We start from the raw sequence: 20,996 nt of genomic DNA, 5'->3' as shown, positions 1-20,996 counted from the left end.
CACCGCCATCTCGCGCCACTGCCCCACCAAGTACCTAGGGGTGGGAGAGCGTTGTCTCTTTAGTGACTGGATAAGGTAAATGGAAAACGTGTTTGAGGTGGTAAGATGCCCCGAAGAGCTTAAGGTGGAACAAGCCGCCTTCTACCTGGGAGGTCTTGTGGGCGGGTGGTGGTATAAAGAAAGGGACGCAATGAGGGAATTCTATGAAGAGAGAGGCGAGACCGCCATCCCTTGGACCGACTTCAAGGTAGAAATGAGAAACGAATTCATTCCCGAGCATGTGAGATGCCAACTCCGGGCGGAGTTCGACCGCTTTGTCATGACCGATGCTATCACAGTTTAAGATTACTATATCTGTTTCAATGAGATAGCTACTTATGTAGAAGATCTCCACCTTAGCCAATCACACTTGGCTCTAAAATTTGAGGGAGGATTAACCGTCAAGATCTTAGAGAAGCTCCCACCCGGACAAGTGTCAAGTGTGAAAGAGGTCTATGCTAGGGCCGGGGAAATTTCAACCGGTGAGCTCCATCTAGAGCAACAAGCTTTGCGGGAGGCAATGCTTCGGGGAGTAGGCCAGCCCAATCGGCAAGTACGGTACAAGGTGAACCTAAGTCTAGTGGCACGCTCTTTTCCATGGATAAGAAGAGCGCCGAAGAGAATGCCCACGCTGTCTCCGGTATATTCCTTATCAATTCTCATCCTTGTTTTATTTTATTTGACTCGAGAGCCACTCATTCTTTTGTGTCTACGAGTCATGTGCCGACCCTAGGTTTGGGGGAGGGAGAACTAGCCAATGACGATGTGTCCTTACCTTCGGGAGAGTCCATCATATGTTCAAAAGTGTATAAGGAGGTGTCGGTCATAGTGCATGAAACCAACTTTTCGGTAAACTTCTTTGAATTCCTTTTAGAAGGATTTGATGTAATCCTAGGAATGGATTGGCTAAGTAGACACAAAGTCAATATAGATTGCTATCAAAAGAAAATCGCCTTGAGAAGACCCAAAGGTACTAGGGTGTCATACAAAGGTTACCTAGTCAAACCAAAAGTGAAACTAGTTTCGGCAATGACCTTGAAGACATATTTGAAGAAGGGTTGTCCTATGCTCTTATGTCATGTATGGGACACTAGCATGGAAGGACCGCAAGCACAAGATATACCGGTTGTGAGGACTTTGAAGATGTGTTTCCGGAGGAGTTACTCGGGTTGCCTCCGCTAAGAGAGGTAAAATTTCGAGTGGACGTGAAACCGAGTATGGGAGCAATCTCTAAGGCCCGTACCGGATCGGTCCAAAGGAATTGGAGGAGTTAAAGAAGCAACTTTGGGAATTGGCAGATAATGGTTACATTAGACTGAGTATTCCACCATAGGGAGCAACGGTTCTATTTGTAAAGAAGAAGGACGGAACCTTGAGATTATGCATCGATTATAGGGAATTGAATAACGTCACCGTCAAGAACAAGTACCCTCTACCAAGGATCGATGATTTGTTTGACCAACCGAGTGGAGCCGGAATATTTTCAAAGATTGACCTAAGATCGGGCTATCACCAATTGAAGATCAAGGATGAGGACATCCCAAAGACCGCATTTAGATCAAGGTATGGGCATTATGAGTTTGTAGTGATGCCATTTGGGTCAACGAACGCACCGGCCGCCTTCATGGATCTTATGAATAGGGTGTTTAGTCCGTACTTAGACAAGTTTATGGTGGTATTCATAGATGATATCTTGGTCTACTCCAAGGCCAAGGAAGAGCACGAGGAACACGTATGAATCATTTTGCAAACCTTGAGGGAGCACCAACTCTATGCAAAGCTTAGTAAGTGCGAGTTTTGGTTGGAGAAGGTGGATTTCTTAGGTCATGTAATATCAAGGAAAGGAGTTGTCGTGGATCCTACCAAGATTGAGGCCGTGTCTAAGTAGGTGGCATTTAAGAATGTAGCGTAAATTCGAAGATTCCTAGGCCTAGCCGGGTATTATCGCCGATTTGTTAAAGACTTCTCCAAGATTTCTAGACCCTTGACATCAATGATGAGAAAAAAGAACCGTTTCAAGTGGGACGGGAGTTGTGAGACGACCTTCTTGACCTTAAACGAGCGCCTAACCACGACCCTGGTGTTAGCCTTACCGGAAGGGAGTGAGAATTTTGAAGTATACACCGATGCTTCAAAGAATGGATTAGGATGCTGATACGTGCATATTCTATACACTTTATCTGTTATTTTGGCACGTATTTTCATGCATAATTGTTAGCTTAAGGCTACTATTTCTCCCGAAACGGTTTACTTTGCATTTTCTATGATTTATTGTAGGAATGAATGGAAGTAAGCTATATCAAGCCTAATTCGTCCTCCGGAGGCAACTTCAAGGAAGCCCAGAAGAAGGAGAGTCGTACTCACTCACCTCGGGATGCGTGCATTGGAGTGAGGAGCTATTTTTGAAGAAAAGAAGTGTTTCTGCACAGCACCATCAGTCGATCGACTATGCTGTAAAGTTGATCGACAACTGAAGCTCATCAGACGCTACTGTTCTGCATTTACCAGTCGATCGACCATGCTGACCGGTCGATCGACCAGTCTTCGAGCTGAGAATTATTTTCTTCGTGTTAGACTTTTAAAAGCCCAACTTGTAATTAACTTTTGGCATTCTTTTTATCAGTAGAACGCAGCAACTTTTAGGTTATGCTTTTCATTTTTGAAGAACTGAGTTTTTAGATCTAGCTTTGCAGACGGTAACCCTCGATTTCGATACTTTGTTCTTGAATTCAATCAGTAAGTTTTTATGCAATACCTTTCTTCTTTTAATTCTTGTTATTTCAATTCTTGTTTTATCAATTTAATTCCAGAAATTCATCTCTTGTCCTTTGTTTTTTATTTAAATTCAATCATGTCGATCTTGTTCTTTGTTATCAATTTAGAAATTGTTTTAGTTTTAGTCATGCGTAGATAATTGTTTTGATTGGGAATGAGGTGAACCATGGCATAGATTAGGATTGTTTGTTAGCACGAATTCCTCCGTTTCGGTTTTGTCGTCTGTTGATATGTCTTTTTGCTAGATTGAAAGATTAGTAATTAGAACTATCATTAGATTGGAATTTCTCTTGAGTTGTGAAATTTTGGGGAATTAGAAGACCGCAAGGTTAATTTGAGCATAGATCGAAAGGCTTGCTTATACCCCCTGAGACCTTATTATAGGATTTATGTTACCTTATTGTCCTGACCATTGCCGTGGTGAACCGAATTTCCCGATCCCTTTTTTTATCTTGTTGAGAAATTTCATTTTAGTATTTAGTCAATTTAGCCAACCAATCTCAAAACCTCCCAATTAATTGTTACCTTCATAGACTTAAAATTATCAAAGAAAATCAACCTTGTCTCTCTGTGGTTCGACCCTTACTATCACTAGCTATAGTTTTAGTTTGGAATTATAAATTTAATTTTGATACAAAACGACGGTATTAAATTTTGGCGCCGTTGCCGGGGAGACGGTGTAATTCTGTTTGCTTTATTTTTAGTTTATTTTTCTTGTCTCAAGGAACTTTGGTTCCTTGAGACCGTTGCTTACCTTTGCTTCTAGTTTTGCTTTTGCACAGTTAGAAGACAGGTTTTTGAGAGGAAGACTTGAGTACTCTCATTTTGGCAATTATGGCTACAATATATGATAATCTACAGCCAAAGGAACACCATTTTCCAAAGGGGCACCAGTTACCTACCCCTACTACGGGTAACTTCGAATTTCGTTCCTCTTATATCGATTTAGTGGAGCGAAATCAGTTTGCTGGTCTACCAGATGAGGACCCCTTGAAGCATATGGAGATTTTCACGGATTCATCATTCATTCCATACCTATACCAATTGGGGTGACTCGGGATGAAGTAAAGGGGTTGATGTTCTTATACTCCTTGAAGGATTCAACGCGAGATTGGTACCGCTACCTTGATAGGGTAGCGGACGGAGTCACCAATTTGGACATCTCTAGCATTAGCCTTCTACAAGAAGTACTTCCCACTTTCAAAGACTGACGCCTTGAGAAGTAAAATCACAAGTTTTCAGCAAGGAGCTGATGAGGATTTTTGCGAAGCATGGGGACGTTTCAAAAGTTTGGTCCGAGCTGTCCCTCACCATGGTTTCCAGCAATGGTATCTTTGCAACCTATTTTATAATGCTCTATATGATGATTACAAGGTCATCCTGGATGCAGCTGCTAATGGTAGGTTTCAAAACAATACCGGTCAAAGTAAAGGTTGGAACACTATTGAGGAGATGGCAGTCCATAGAGCTGAGTTTGGAAGTTCACGTGGAAAGTCATGAAAGCAAAGTGATGAAATGAGTGCCGTTGTGACACTTATAACTTCTATTACTGCCCGTCTCGAGAAGCTCGAGATCTCTGAAGCTTCCAAGGAGAAATTTGAAATACCTGTTCAAAACTCAGATGAGACCGAGAAGTTGAGAGAAATGGTCCAACTCCTTTTGGTTGAAGTGGCGAATATGGAAGCAGCCGGGATTGAGTCCTCAAAGAATTTTGTGAAGCAATTGGAGAATATAGAGGCTAAGCAAGCTGCTAATTCTTCAAGCAAATGTGAAGGGCCGATTGAAACCATTAATGCCATTAATCTCAGAAGTGGCCTCTCTTATGAAAGTCCCGACAAGCCAAGGGAAGACTCGGGAAATGATGAAGAAGCTCGTTTAAATTCTGGTGCAAAAACGAGCTCAATTGCCAGTACTTCTGGTCGATCGACCAACATTGTCAGTCGATCGACTGGAGCGTCAGATAAAATAGTTTCTGATCAGAAACTATTCACACCCAGCACAGTCAGTCGATCGACCAACATTGTCAGTCGATCGACTGGATCACCTGACGAAATCAATTCTGAACAGGAACTGTTCACGCCCAGCCAAGTTGGTCGATCGACCACTCATAACAGTCGATCGACTGGAACTCCAGAGCAGGATGCAAATCCGTCAACTAGTTCGCATGACTCTTCACCCATTGATGATTTGACGGGGGTTTTAAACCTACGGAAGCCGAAGGTTACTGATCCTACGGCCAGTGTTGCAGTCCCGTATCCGGAGCGTTTGAAGACTACTAAGCTGGAGCGTAAGTTTGGTAAGTTTCTGGAGATGGTCCAGAATCTCGAGGTAACGGTTCCTTTCACTGACTTAATTACCCAGGTACCCTCTTACGCTAAATTCATGAAAGATATTTTTAATCGTAAGAGAAATTTTCGCAATGATGGTAATGTTGCTTTTGTGGAAGAGTGTAATGCTCTTTCGCAAATCAATGTGCCACCTAAATTAAAGGACCCGGGTAGTTTTTCAATTCCTTGTACTATAGGTAACCACGTAATTGGAAAGGCCCTTTGTGACTTAGGGGCCAGTGTCAGTGTCATGCCGTATTCTGTTTGCGAAAGGCTAAATATTGGTAGACTTAAGGTGACCGATATTACCGTTCAAATGGCAAATAGATCGACTCAGAGACCTATAGGAGTCCTAGAGGATGTACCCGTTCGAGTGGGTAAGTTTTTTATTCCTGTCGATTTCGTTGTTTTGGACATTGCAGAGGACAGTCAGATACCTATTATTTTAGGTAGACCGTTTTTACATACAGCTGGGGCTGTAATAGATGTTAAATGCGGAACCATCACCTTAGAGGTAGGGGATGACACCATTGAGTTCAGTCTTGCTCACAAGGCGACTGAACATGCTGATGAGGATACGTGTTATTCCATTGATATTGTTGACAGGGCTGTTACTTGTAATTGAAGGGAATCCTTAGCCAAGGATCCCTTAGCCGATCTAACCCGTTTAGATGAGTGTGCGGGTAATACTGGTGGAGAATGCTTTGAGAGCCAAATGCTTTGGTAGCCTCAATGGAGAGCTACGAGCTCAATGAAGAAGAAGATGAGATGCTCTTGATCTTGGCCAACGAGAACTTGGTCAACACTTGCTACACCATTGAAGTTGATTCTGTCTATGCTGTAGAGGTAAAGGTCCTGGAGCGTAAGCCACTTCCTCCTAATCTTAAGTATGTTTTTCTAGATGATACGGAGCAGTACCCAGCTATTGTTAGCTCTAAGCTTAATGATGACCAGCTGTCTGCTTTGATGTGTGTGCTTAAGAAAAACAGGAAGGCTTTGGGTTACTCTTTGGATGACATTAAGGGCATCATCCCTGATGTTTGTATGCACAGGATAGAGCTGGAGGAAGGCCACAAGCCTTACGTGACATGTGGTCAACGCAAGTTGAACCCGAAGATGCGAGGAAGTTGTTATGGCCGAGGTGATGAAACTACTCGATGCGGGTATTATTTATACGATTGGCAACTCCAAGTGGGTTAGCCCAGATTCAGGTAGTCCCGAAGAAAGGAGGGACTACCGTGGTTAAAAATGATAAAAATGAATTAATACCAACTCGAGTAGTGACAGGGTGGCGGATGTGCATTGATTATAGACAGTTGAATGCCGCCACCAAGAAAGACCACTTCCCCCTCCCTTTTGTTGACCAAATGACTGAAAGACTTGCTTCTAACAAATTTTTCTGTTTTCTAGACGGATATTCAGGGTTCTTTCGGATCCCTATTCATCCGGACGATCAGAGTAAGACCACTTTTACCTGTCCACAGGGTGTTTTTGCATATCGTAGAATGCCTTTCGGATTGTGTGACGCCCCCTGCTACCTTTCGAGGTGCATGATGGGGATTTTTTCGATTATATAGAGAATATTATGGAAGTATTCATGGATGATTTCTCGGTTTATGGTAGTGACTTTGATCGTTGTTTAGCTAACCTTGATAAAGTCATGCAGCGTTGTATAGATGTTAATCTTGTTCTAAAGCGGGAAAAGTGTCGGTTTATGGTCAATGAGGGAGTTGTGTTAGGGCATCGATTTCGATAAAGGTATACATGTTGATATGGCAAAGGTGCGGTGATTGAGCAATTACCTCCTCCCGTGAATGTTAAAGGAGTGAGGAGTTTCCTTGGTCACGCTGGTTTTTACCGGCGTTTCATTAAGGATTTTTCAAAAATTGCTAAACCACTTACACATTTGCTCCTTAAGGATGCTGTCTTTGAATTTACTGATGAGTGCCTTGCCGCTTTTAACAGGTTAAAGGAGGCCCTAGTTCTCGCGCCAATCATTCACCGCTTTGATTGGGACCTCCCATTTGAGATCATGTGTGATGCAGCGATTATGCGGTCGGTGCGGTTTTGGGACAAGCGGAAGAATAAAGCTTTGAATGCCATATATTATGCGAGCGAACTCGGATGAGGCTCAAATTAATTATTTTACCACCGAGAAGGAGTTTCTAGTGTAGTTTTTGCCTTAGACAAATTTCGGTCTTATCTCGTTAGGTTCTAAGGTTATTGTTTATCGACCATGCAGCGTTGAAGACTCTCTTTATTAAGAAAGATGCGAAGCCGAGGCTTTTGAGGTGGATACTCCTTTTGCAGGAGTTTGATTTGGAGATCAAAGACAAGAAAGGAGCAGAGAATGTGGTGGCTGACCACCTATCTCGTCTGCAGCTGACAGAAATGGAGGATTCGTTACCTATTAATGATTCTTTTCCTGATGAGAGTCTGTTAGTTATTACTACTTTAGGGTCTTACCCACCTCCGTGGTTTCTTGATTTTGCTAACTTTCTTTGTGATGGTAGGATACCACCCGAGCTTTCATGGCGTGAAGAAGCGGTTTGCTTATGATGCTAGACAATATTTTTGGGATGATCCTTATGTTTTCAAGGAATGTGCAGACGGTCTCATCCGGAGTTGCGTACCTCAATAGGAGGTGAAGGATATCCTAGAGGCTTGCCACTCTTCTGCTTATGGTGGTCATCATGGTCCGTCCAGGACTGTAGCTAAGGTACTCCAATCTGGTTTCTATTGGCCAACTTTGCATGCAGATTGTCGCAATTTTGTTGTTGAGTGCGATGCTTGTCAAAGATCGGGAATATTTCAAGAGACATGAGATGCCACAGGTAGGCATTCTTGAGGTTGAGATTTTCGATGTCTGGGGCATTGATTATCAAGGACCTTTTCCGAGCAGTCAAGGTAATAAATATATCCTCGTAGCTGTAGATTATGTATCCAAATGGGTGGAAGCTATTGCTACTCCCCATAGCGATGGAAAGGCCGTGATTAAACTGTTTAAAAAGATTATTTTCCCTCGTTTTGGTGTCCCTCGGGTTGTCATTAGCGATGGGGGAATGCATTTTAAAGAGAAACAACTTAGTGCTTTATTGACTAAATTCGGTGTCCAACATCGTAGAGGTTTGGGGTATCATCCCCAAACTAGTGGTCAGGTTGAGGTTTCTAACAGAGAATTGAAAGAAGTCTTAGCTAAAGTTGTTTCTAAATCACGGAAAGATTGGAGTCTTAAGTTAGATGATGTCTTATGGGCTTATAGAACTGCGTTTAAGACGCCAATCGGGATGTCACCATACCGATTGATTTATGGTAAGACATGTCATTTACCTGTTGAGTTAGAGCGTAAGTCTTGGTGGGCTATTTGTGATTTGAATTTGGATCCTAACCTCTCTCGTGAGAAACGCATGATCAAATTGAATGAGCTAGAGGAATTTAGGTCGGCCTATGACAATGCAAGGATCTACAAGGAGAAAACAAAGTTACGGCACGACAAGAGAATCATCAAGCGCGAGTTCCATATTGGCGATAAGGTACTTCTTTTTAACGCTCGTATCCGTTTATTTCCTGGTAAGCTGAAATCCAGGTGGACTGGCCCTTACACGGTCACAACAGTCATAAAGTTCGGATCAGTTGAATTGGAGACCTCTGCTGGAGAAAGGTTCAAGGTTAATGGCCAATATGTGAAGCATTATCATGGATCAGACGCATATGTTGGGAAAGTCGAGGTATTGTACTTCGACCCGTTTCGGATGATGCAGAGTGAGGTAAGAAGGTCGTGCGGGACCTCTTAAACCAGCGCTAACTGGGAGGCAACCCAGGTTGTAATTATTTGTAATTTAGGATTTTTATTTTGTTATTTCATTTAATTTGCATTTTTGAGTTATTCTGTATTCTTTAATTCCTTTCAATTTGCAATTTCTTGGTTTGGGAATATGCGCGCCTTTGATAAATTTTGCAGGAATTTATTTTATGCAAAGTGGTGGAATGCTGGATTTTTGTGAAAGGAAGACAGGAAGTTATGATGGCAAACAATTTTTGACGAATCTAAGCTAAATTGCCAGTGTTTTCAGTCGATCGACTGGGAAATGTGGTCGATCGACTGAAATTGAACAGGTCAGAGGCTACTGTATACGGAGCTTAGTCGATCGACTGGGCACATAGTCGATCGACTGATGAGAAAAGTCCAGAAGCTGCTGCAAGCAAAGACTGGTCGATCGACCGGGTCAGGTGGTCGATCGACCACAGCGCGAGTCCAGATTGCATTTTAATAAGGGAGTTTTCTTTCTTTTCTCATTCATTCTTTCATATTCATAACATCAAAAATCCTAAGCAAACCCTAGCCTTTCCCCTTTTCCGCGATTTCATCTGCAATCCCCTCTCAATCTTGATTTCTCTTGCTTAATCCTGCAATTTCTCGTCAAAAGGTATGCTCTAATCTCATTTCCATGCTCTATTTTCGACTTCTACTGAAGTATCTTGCCCAATTTTCGAGCATTGTCCCCTTGAGACAGAAAAATCGATTTGGGATGATTGATTTAGGGGTTGATTTCTTGTTGTTTTTATGCTTTAATTGCTTGTATTACCCTTTCCCCCTTGATTTTCGAGATGATCTAGCAACTAGGAGGTGATAATGCCGTCTTTCCCCAAATTTCGAAACCCTAAATCGATTTTCAAATTCTGATTTTGTTCGGGTTTCCGTAAATTGACTTTGTTAGGGGATTCTCGTTGCTAATGAGTTGTTTGCAGGTAACAAAGATGACGAAAGGAAAGGAGCACATGTACGAGGGACAATCGAGCCAAGGAGCTCCCAAGCGGCCACGAGGAGCGCCACTGATGATAGAGGCTACTACGGATAGTCTACCTGACTATCCGCAGGTTATCTTTGTTGATTCTACTCAACGTGCTAAGTTTTCCCTTTTTGTTGCGAGAATGAAGGTCACAGCTACCCGGTTTCTCCATAAAGATACTTTGGAGAAATTAGGCTGTTATGAGTCGGTTGTGTCCCTACTAAATGGGACAGGTATGATGGGTCTTGTGGACATGGCTGAGTTCACATACTATGTTTTGACCCTCGAATTCTTTTCGTCCTATGCTTTTGATTCGGTCGCTTTCATGGCTGATAAGACTAACCCTTGCATTTCCTTTCGACTTTTCAATGTCAACTACTCTCTGACATTAGCTGATTTTGCCGGTTTTCTGGGTCTTTATTTCGGGGGCAGAACCTCGGACACCTCTGATGTTCATCGAGTCATGTGGTCTTGCATCAGTGACTTTCACGGGCCTAAAAGGACGGGCACTTCCGTCCACTTGCCCCTTCTTCGCTATTTTCTACGGCTAATGGGTAATACCATTTTTGGCCGTAAAGAGTCTAATAATGTGAATAATATTGAATTGTCAATCTTAGCGGGCTATCTGAACATTGAAAGTCGGGTAGCCCGTATCTATAACATTGCCTACTTGACTGCCGCTCACTTTCAGACTGTAAGTGAGGGCACTTTGACCACTATTGCTTGTGGTGGGTTGGTGACGCGTCTCGCCAACCGTCTTGTTTTACTTTTCCCTCGACAGGAGGACCCTATCGACCCTGACCTACGTTTCATGGACCTTCCCTACGCGAGGGCTGTCTATTGGGTCGATAGACAGATGCGGTGGGAGATAGATTCTTTCATCTGTGACCGCATCCCTGTCACTGGCTACCCTCCTGTCCTGCCCCTTACCACTGTTCAGGGGGCAGCTCGGCCGCCCTTGCCTAGTTACAGGCTTCCTCTGGTGGCAGCCACTGCTACTGCTAGCACTTCGAGGAGAGCTCGTGCCTCCTCTTCACATGCACCCTCTTCCTCCACTCCTGCTCCCACTGGCTACCCGGACACTTTTCGACCTCCTACTCCTTTGGTTGTCCCTCCGGTCATGGACCAGAGAGCAATGTCACGTGTGTTGGGTGACTTGTGCAGGAGCTTTGACCAGCACAGGCTAGACACGGCTCTAGCCCTCTACCCAGTTTACGAGGAGTTAGCCCGAGGAGGGATGCTCCCACAGGGTGCTTGAACTCACCCTTCCTACTTTGTTCCCCTGTGGGCGGCTACCCTCAGCCTGCCAGGAGACCCCCTCCCACTACTACTGCTGGTGCCTCCACTTCCAGGAGAGCCACTGCCGCTGCTGCTGAGGCGGAGGAGGAGGAGAGCGACTCGGGGTCCGACGAGGACAGAGATTCTGATTACGATGGTGGAGATTAGATGCTGGTGACCTCCCCGTTTTTGGCTGGTTTGGGGAGGTCGTATTTTGTGAGTTCCTTCCTTTATTTATTAGCTTCCTTTTATTTTATTATGCTTTTATTCTCCCATTTTTCTGCTGGTGATTTGCTGCTGAGCACAATGAGGGCATTGTGCGTTTTGGTTTGGAGAGGGTATTTGCATATGCCTTTTGTTTTGCATCTGCATTTGTTTTTTTTTTATTGCATTTCAGTCACATGTTTAGTGCAATCCTAAAAAAAAAAAAGAAAAAAAATTTGAAAATTCAAAAAAATCAAAAATATCACGTTTACTTTTGCATATAGTTGAGTCGGATTAGAGTTATTAATGATGATTTTGCACTATTAGTCAAATATGCCATTCCATGCCTTTTTCACAGCTGTTTAGCGAGAATTATAAGTGATTTCTCAAATTTTGTTATGGAATTCATTTCGGGTAATTAGACTTGACTCATTACTTTTGGCAAACTACTTATACTTTCTGAGATATAGAGCCTATAACTGGTGACATTCATGACCAGTTAATTTAGGATTGAGAGTAGTACTCCCTTCATTTCATGTTTTGCACGTGTATGAGTTTTGATTGCTTATTGCCTATACGCATTGGTTTGTGGTCGGTATTGCATGTTTTGAGAACTTTTGCATCCTCCCCTTTCTCATTTTACCCCATTAACTCCACTATAAGCTATAACTGCCAGTTGCCCTCAACTACATCCCATACTTAGCCTACCATTGTGCCAAGCTAGGAAGTAGTAGAGAAATTTTGTCGGATTAGAAGCAGTTTTGGTTCGTTTTGTACTGATGGAGTGAGTATTGATGAGAAGTGAAGAGGATGTTAATGTTTCGGCTGGAAAGATCCAAAAAAAATTTTAAAAAAAATGAAAAAAAAAGAGGACTTACCTGGGCAGAGAGCTCTGGTTGTGATAGGGTGGTCGATCAACTGCCATCACTGGTCGATCGACCACCAGTTCAGAAGATGAAAAACAAAGAAAAAGAAAAAAAATGAAAATGAAAGAAAAGAAAAAGAAACAGACAGAAAAAAAAAAAGAAAAGAGGAGTTTTGAAAATAATAAGATTTTGGTTGAATAAGAACGCGCCGCATATGCTTATTTCATGAATTGGAGGTGTTTGTCTTGGGATTTTGTGATGCCTAGTCTTTTAAAGGCATGGTTTATATGTTGAGTTGGAGGAAGGGATACGGTTTCTGATGGTTGTATAGGTACTAGCTTGGCTCTTACCTTCACTTTTTCCATAATTGTTTTGCTCTTCTTTTTCCCCACTTAACCTAACATATCCAAATCTTGCAATAGTTCGGCTATGATAGTCTTTGATGGTGGTTATGCGTATGTACGGTAGCTAGAATCATTATTCATGCTAGTCAGGCATACATGTTTTGTCGGTCGCAGTCTAGGTGAGAGACTGTATTTTTCTTTCCTCTCTTTTACATATAATCTTACCCTTTGCTTTGCTGAGAGAAGAGTGACCCGGGAGAGTCCGAATGTGTAAGTCTTACAAGGTCGAACGCCCGATTTGATTCCATGATATGCATAAGTTTGTTCACCTGATTTGAGCTTTGCAGTAGTTGATAATGTGCATTAAACGGTTTGGCATTGACTTGTAGTTAGCTCTGAGATATACCCCTCTCCATTTAGTTTTTATACGGGTCATAGTGCTTGCTTGGGGACAAGCAAGGTTTGGTTTGGAGAGATTTGATACGTGCATATTCTATACACTTTATCTGTGGTTTTGGCACGTATTTCCATGCATAATTGTTAGCTTAAGGCTACTATTTCTCCCGAAACGGTTTACTTTGCATTTTCTATGATTTATTGTAGGAATGAATGGAAGTAAGCTAAATCAAGCCTAATTCGTCCTCCGGAGGCAACTTCAAGGAAGCCCAGAAGAAGGAGAGTCGTACTCACTCACCTCGGGATGCGTGCATTGGAGTGAGGAGCTGTTTTTGAAGAAAATAAGTGTTTCTGCACAGCACCATCAGTCGATCGACTATGCTGTAAAGTTGATCGACCACTGAAGCTCATCAGACGCTACTGTTCTGCATTTACCAGTCGATCGACCATGCTGACCGGTCGATCGACCAGTCTTCGAGCTGAGAATTATTTTCTTCGTGTTAGACTTTTAAAAGCCCAACTTGTAATTAACTTTTGGCATTCTTTTTATCAGTAGAACGCAGCAACTTTTAGGTTATGCTTTTCATTATTGAAGAACTGAGTTTTTAGATCTAGCTTTGCAGACGGTAACCCTCGATTTCGATACTTTGTTCTTGAATTCAATCAGTAAGTTTTTATGCAATACCTTTCTTCTTTTAATTCTTGTTATTTCAATTCTTGTTTTATCAATTTAATTCCAGAAATTCATCTCTTGTCCTTTGTCTTTTATTTAAATTCAATCATGTCGATCTTGTTCTTTGTTATCAATTTAGAAATTGTTTTAGTTTTAGTCATGCGTAGCTAATTGTTTTGATTGGGAATGAGGTGAACCATGGCATAGATTAGGATTGTTTATTAGCACGAATTCCTCCGTTTCGGTTTTGTCGTCTGTTGATATGTCTTTTTGCTAGATTGAAAGATTAGTAATTAGAACTATCATTAGATTGGAATTTCTCTTGAGTGAAAGCTTTGAGAAATTTCGGGGAATTAGAAGACCGCAAGGTTAATTTGAGCATAGATCGAAAGGCTTGCTTATACCCCTGAGACCGTATTATAGGATTTATTTACCTTATTGTCCTGACCATTGCCGTGGTGAACCGAATTTCCCGATCCCTTTTTTTATCTTGTTGAGAAATTTCATTTTAGTATTTAGTCAATTTAGTCAACCAATCTCAAAACCCCTCAATTAATTGTTACCTTCATAGACTGAAAATTAGCAAACAAAATCAACCTTGTCTCGCTGTGGTTCGACCCTTACTATCACTAGCTATAGTTTTAGTTTGGAATTATAAATTTAATTTTGATACAAAACGACGGTATCAGATGCGTACTTATGCAAAATGGTAGAGTCATTGCCTATGCCTCATGGAAATTGGAGACCTATGAAGGGAACTACCCAACCCACGACCTAGAATTGGGAGCCATTGTCTTTGCCTTGAAATTTTGGAGGAACTACTTGTATGGAGAAACCTTTAAAGTATTTTCCGACCATAAAAGCTTGAAGTATTTCTACACTCAAAGGAGTTGAACATGAGACAAAGGAGATGGATTAAACTTATTGGGGACTATGATATGGAGATAATATATCATAAAGGGAAAGCTAATGTGGTGGCCGATGCCTTGAGTAGGAAGTCGATGCACTCCTTGTGTACCGCCTTGTCCATGCTAAGGTTGAAGAAAGAAGTGAGGAAAATGGGTATCCATGTGATACGGAAGGGGGAAGCCATGGGAGATTTGACCTTGGAGCCCGAGTTGTATGATGAAATCCGGGGAAGGCAAGCAAGTGATGCGAAGATTGAAGAGTGGAAAGGAGTACTATAAAGGACAGAGCCCTCAAGATTTGAGTTGCATAAGGGTGGAAGCCTTAGATTCAAGGGGAGATGGTGCATACCAAGTGATGATGAGCTTAAGAAGAAGATAATGAATGAAGCTCATAACACGCCTTATTCGGTGCACCCGGGTGGCGATAAGTTGTACAAGGATCTTAAGAAGACCTTTTGGTGGTCCAACGTGAAGAAGGAAGTGGCGGAATTTGTGGCAAGATGCTTGACTTGCCAAACAGTGAAGGGGGAACACAAGAGACCACAAGGGAAAGTGAAACCTTTAGATGTGCCGGAATGGAAGTGAGAGTCGATATCTATGGATTTCACAGTTGGACTACCAAGAACTCAAAAGAGGAACAACATGATTTGGGTTATTGTAGTTAGGCTGACCAAGTCTGCTTATATCATCGCAATGAAGGACACTTGGAGCAAAGTAGAGTTGGCAAATGCCTATTGCAAATATGTGGTCAAATTTTATGGATTTCCAAAGGACATTGTGTCGGACCGATATTCGCGATTTATTTCAAGATTTTGGCAAGAACTTCAAAGCTCCTTGCGTACTCAATTAAAGATGAGTACGGCCTTCCACCCGGCGACGGATTGACAAACGGAGAGGAGCAACCAAACATTGGAAGATATGTTGAGATCTTGTGTCTTGGAATTAGGAGGCTCTTGGGAAGAAAGGCTATATTTGATTGAGTTCTCCTACAACAATAGCTACCATGCTAGCATTGACATGGCACCATTTGAAACTTTATATGGGAGAAAATATCGAAGCCCGATATGTTGGGACGATAGCACCGAAGCAGTACTATTGAGGCCTAAAATGATTCAAGATATGATTGAGCAAGTCCATGTAATCCGAGAGAAGATGAGAGTGGCACAAGATAGCCAAAAGAGCTATGCCGATTTGAGGTGGAGCGACATCGAATTTGCGGTAGAGAATAAAGTGCTACTCAAAGTCTCACCCATGAGAGGGGTAATGAGATTTTGAAAGAGAGGCAAGTTGAGCCAAAAGTTTATTGGTCCCTATGAGATATTGGATAGAGTCGGGGAAGTGGCCTACCGTTTAGAACTCCCCCCGACCTTGGACCGAGTTCACAATGTCTTTCACGTGTCTCAATTGCGTAAATACATAATTGACCCTTCTCATGTACTCGAGGCGGAGCTGATCGAGCTAGATGATGCCCTAACATATGTGGAAATACCTAAGGAAATCCTAGACCGAAAGGTTAGTAAGACAAGACATGGCGAAACAGCCTTGGTAAAGGTTTTATGGTCAAACCATCTTGTAGAAGAGGCTCTTAGGGAGGCCTAGGAAAACATGAAAGAGCGATACGCTCAGCTTTTCGAGCAGATATGAGCTGGTTACGAGGTCGTAACCATGTTTCTAAAGGGGTAGGGCGTACGCACGCAAGTACAAGTAGCAGGAGTTTCTTAATTATTTTACTTAGCCTAATAGTTTTAGTTGGTCATAGCGCATTAGTTTCATGATACCCGACTCACCGCCCTTCACCTTGAGAATTTCATGGGATATAGAGTTTTGGATTTTATAGTGTCGGGTATGAACTTCGGAGACGAAGTATTTTTTAGGGGGGGGGGGGGAGATTTTAATACCTCGTATTTATAAAGACTTAGACTTGACCGAGTAGACGATCCACTTGGCCGAGTGGAGCCCCACTCGACCGAGTTGAGGACTGAGTACCCTTTGACAGTAGGCTGGAAGTCTGGAAAAGTGGTCACTCGACTGAGTGACCATCCACTCGACCGAGTGGAGCTCCCACTCGATCGAGTGGACTGACCACTCAACCGAGTGCCGGCCGAGTGCAGCTTATACGGGAAGTTTGTTTGGTGAGATGTCGCTTTCATGGCTTATCTCATCATATTTTCCACACAAAACCCTTCCCAAAAACTATTCCCACCATTCTCTAAATTTCCCCAACATCTCTCTAGAATATCCACCAACAAATCCTCTCAAAAACCGTAGCATCCAAGTGAAGAATCCTTGCCTCCTCGTTCATCCATCTTATTTGTAAGTCGATTTATACTCCACTTCCTCTAATCTTGTCTTAGTAATCTTAATTATCCTAGTACACTACCCCATAAGTAATTAGGTTATGAGAATTAAGAGGAGTAATTAAAGAGTTTAATTAGCATATTTATTATAATAGTTTATAGTAATGATTGTAGTAATTAATATGTGTAGGGAGCTTCATTGAGGAGCACTTCTAATGAGTAGCTATTGGATTTGTGAAGATAAGCTTGAGGTAGGGTTTTCCCTACTTAGCTATAATGATATGGGTGTTTAATTGTGCATTTATTATCATTAATTATATTTGTCTCATGATAGTTGCATTATGACATGTTTTGATGATTGGGGTTTATTACATAAGATGACTTTATGGTAATTATGTGAAGGTAAGTATTGTGAATTGTCACAAGGATGATTACATTGCATTATAACATGTTAAAGAGCAACTAAATGAGAAGAAATGAATTAGTGAAGAATTGAGCATGATTATACTTGTATTGTTAATATGGTTGGATAGTTGTGTTGGTTGGACTTTTTTGGTTTGTTCATGGTTTGGTTGATAATGGAGATTATTGGAGGATTATAGGTTACGATTTAAGAGACGAAAGGCGGTTGGGAAACCGTCTTCCGCTCAAGTCACCCTTGGAGCTTCCCACTCCAAGGGGGATGTGCACATTTAGTACTTGGGTTACGGAGGGACTCATGTGGTGAGACACGATGTCTGGCAGGGGACTCGAGTCGCACTCAGGCCCGGTACCACAGACGTGTTCCGAGTACCTTTTCATTAGTTTTCATATCTTGTTGGTATGTTGGTTATTACCTTTTCATTGTCATATAAATAAGTAGGATTAGTTATTTCATTTATTAAATATTTATATCGTTAAACCAACACTTGGGTTTTGGTATATCTGTGGTGAACCAAATGGTAGTATTGGTCACTCTTGCCTTATCCCAATGCAATACCAGAGTGACCTCTCAATCCTCCTAACACACTCCACTCATCACCACTTATAATACCCCATTATCACTCCATTTAATGAACATTGTGCTACTTAGTTGGCCAAAACTCCTTCATGCATCAACAACTGAAATAGCCAAATCAAAAATCCACCAATTTGGGGCAAGTTTTTGTGACTCAAAAGAAATTAAATCCTAGACCTAACTGAAGGAAAAGTAGATTTATATACTCAACATATTCATATATGTTTTATTTTAATTTGTCATAAAATTAAATGGTGGATCTTATGCATGCAAACATCAATAGTTAAGAGAAGAAATCTGTTCCTTACATTGCATGTTTCGGATGTTTGGGCACTAGTAAGGTCACCTACCTTACTAGTTCTTGAGCTCTCCAAATGGAAGAACAAGGATTCAAATATAGAATCCCTCCTAAAAGCATATACCCAAGGAATCTCTTAATAACTTATATATTTATGTACTAGTAAAATATAACTTTAAATTAAAATATGACACAAAAATAATTTTGTTCTCTTGAAAATTTCGGTCAAGAGAGGAGATTATGTGAGTTTTATTTCTCTAGATTTCACAAGATGTAGAGAGAGATACATTTCTTACACTAGAAAATGTTATATGTAAAATGATGAATGAATGAATTGAAAAGAAAAACTCTTTTCTTTTCTCTTAAAGTGGCCGAAAAAATGGCCTTGGGTAGCATGCCCAATGCCTTTTATTTTTGCTCTTCTCAAAAGCTAGGTGTGCATGGCTACTACTTAGATATGATAATTGTGTTTTCCACTCAAGATAAAAACACAATATATATCTTACACTCCCTCCATTATTTCGGTACATTCAATATAAAATGGATGGTCCATTTTATTTTGTCATTTGTCAATTGTAACATGTGTGACATGTTACTTGACATATGAAATTGTAATGTATTTTTAACATATTAAAAATCAACATACTCATAAAATATGTCATATACAAAATCGACTAGTAATTCATAATTACTTGTACAAAAATGGTTTATCAATTATAAATCACAACATCTTGTATTTATAATAAATCATTCATTCAATCTTAATTTAATACCAATTGTTTCGTAAACAATAATTTTATCCAAGTAATAAAACAATTCGATTACTTAGACCGTGTCTAATTTAATCGAATTGCAATAAGACACGTTAACTTTACTCACAAAATCATCCGTCAATTTTAAGCAATTTAATTAACCCGTATCGGCATACGATTAATTAAATAATCAATTAAGAGTATTTCCCTATAGGTATGACCTAAGGGGATCAACTGATCACCACCGTCGCACGACAGTAATGTCAAACTCTAGTCAGCCAATCATTACCGATATGTGTGGACCAGTTGACTGTAAAAATATTACATCCCACATGTATTCTTAAAATGAGATTTAAATATGTGATCAATATGATCGACAATTGTGATCGCATTATTGTCGGAGGACACTTACTCCAACAATCTCCTACTTGTCCTCGACAAGTGTGCGTCACCAATTCTCTTGTCCTATTACTATCTCCCACTCAATGCAAGGTGTCTTTCAGGTCGTACTTGCAAGTGATCTTGTGTCTTGGAATTAGGAGGCTCTTGGGAAGAAAGGCTATATTTGATTGAGTTCTCCTACAACAATAGCTACCATGCTAGCATTGACATGGCACCATTTGAAACTTTATATGGGAGAAAATATCGAAGCCCGATATGTTGGGACGATAGCACCGAAGCAGTACTATTGAGGCCTAAAATGATTCAAGATATGATTGAGCAAGTCCATGTAATCCGAGAGAAGATGAGAGTGGCACAAGATAGCCAAAAGAGCTATGCCGATTTGAGGTGGAGCGACATCGAATTTGCGGTAGAGAATAAAGTGCTACTCAAAGTCTCACCCATGAGAGGGGTAATGAGATTTTGAAAGAGAGGCAAGTTGAGCCAAAAGTTTATTGGTCCCTATGAGATATTGGATAGAGTCGGGGAAGTGGCCTACCGTTTAGAACTCCCCCCGACCTTGGACCGAGTTCACAATGTCTTTCACGTGTCTCAATTGCGTAAATACATAATTGACCCTTCTCATGTACTCGAGGCGGAGCTGATCGAGCTAGATGATGCCCTAACATATGTGGAAATACCTAAGGAAATCCTAGACCGAAAGGTTAGTAAGACAAGACATGGCGAAACAGCCTTGGTAAAGGTTTTATGGTCAAACCATCTTGTAGAAGAGGCTCTTAGGGAGGCCTAGGAAAACATGAAAGAGCGATACGCTCAGCTTTTCGAGCAGATATGAGCTGGTTACGAGGTCGTAACCATGTTTCTAAAGGGGTAGGGCGTATTACGCAAGTACAAGTAGCAGGAGTTTCTTAATTATTTTACTTAGCCTAATAGTTTTAGTTGGTCATAGCGCATTAGTTTCATGATACCCGACTCACCGCCCTTCACCTTGAGAATTTCATGGGATATAGAGTTTTGGATTTTATAGTGTCGGGTATGAACTTCGGAGACGAAGTATTTTTTAGGGGGGAGATTTTAATACCTCGTATTTATAAAGACTTAGACTTGACCGAGTAGACGATCCACTTGGCCGAGTGGAGCCCCACTCGACCGAGTTGAGGACTGAGTACCCTTTGACAGTAGGCTGGAAGTCTGGAAAAGTGGTCACTCGACTGAGTGACCATCCACTCGACCGAGTGGAGCTCCCACTCGATCGAGTGGACTGACCACTCAACCGAGTCTTGCCGAGTGCGACTTATACGGGAAGTTTGTTTGGTGAGATGTCGCTTTCATGGCTTATCTCATCATATTTTCCACACAAAACCCTTCCCAAAAACTATTCCCACCATTCTCTAAATTTCCCCAACATCTCTCTAGAATATCCACCAACAAATCCTCTCAAAAACCGTAGCATCCAAGTGAAGAATCCTTGCCTCCTCGTTCATCCATCTTATTTGTAAGTCGATTTATACTCCACTTCCTCTAATCTTGTCTTAGTAATCTTAATTATCCTAGTACACTACCCCATAAGTAATTAGGTTATGAGAATTAAGAGGAGTAATTAAAGAGTTTAATTAGCATATTTATTATAATAGTTTATAGTAATGATTG

General features: G+C 41.4%; 1 non-coding gene across 1 annotated transcript; it reads right to left on the bottom strand.

Moving 5' to 3' along the window:
* Positions 1–4,026: 4,026 nt before the first annotated feature.
* On the bottom strand, positions 4,027–4,133 carry LOC141635676 (small nucleolar RNA R71). Its single transcript, XR_012540346.1, has one exon. It is a non-coding gene; the product is annotated as a small nucleolar RNA R71 (small nucleolar RNA).
* Between the last annotated feature and the right edge of the window lie 16,863 nt (positions 4,134–20,996).

Source organism: Silene latifolia, chromosome Y (genome assembly GCF_048544455.1).
Source record: "Silene latifolia isolate original U9 population chromosome Y, ASM4854445v1, whole genome shotgun sequence".
NCBI lineage: Eukaryota > Viridiplantae > Streptophyta > Magnoliopsida > Caryophyllales > Caryophyllaceae > Silene > Silene latifolia.
The sequence above is the reverse complement of the archived record's forward strand: the minus strand, read 5'-3'. Positions and strand labels throughout refer to the sequence as shown.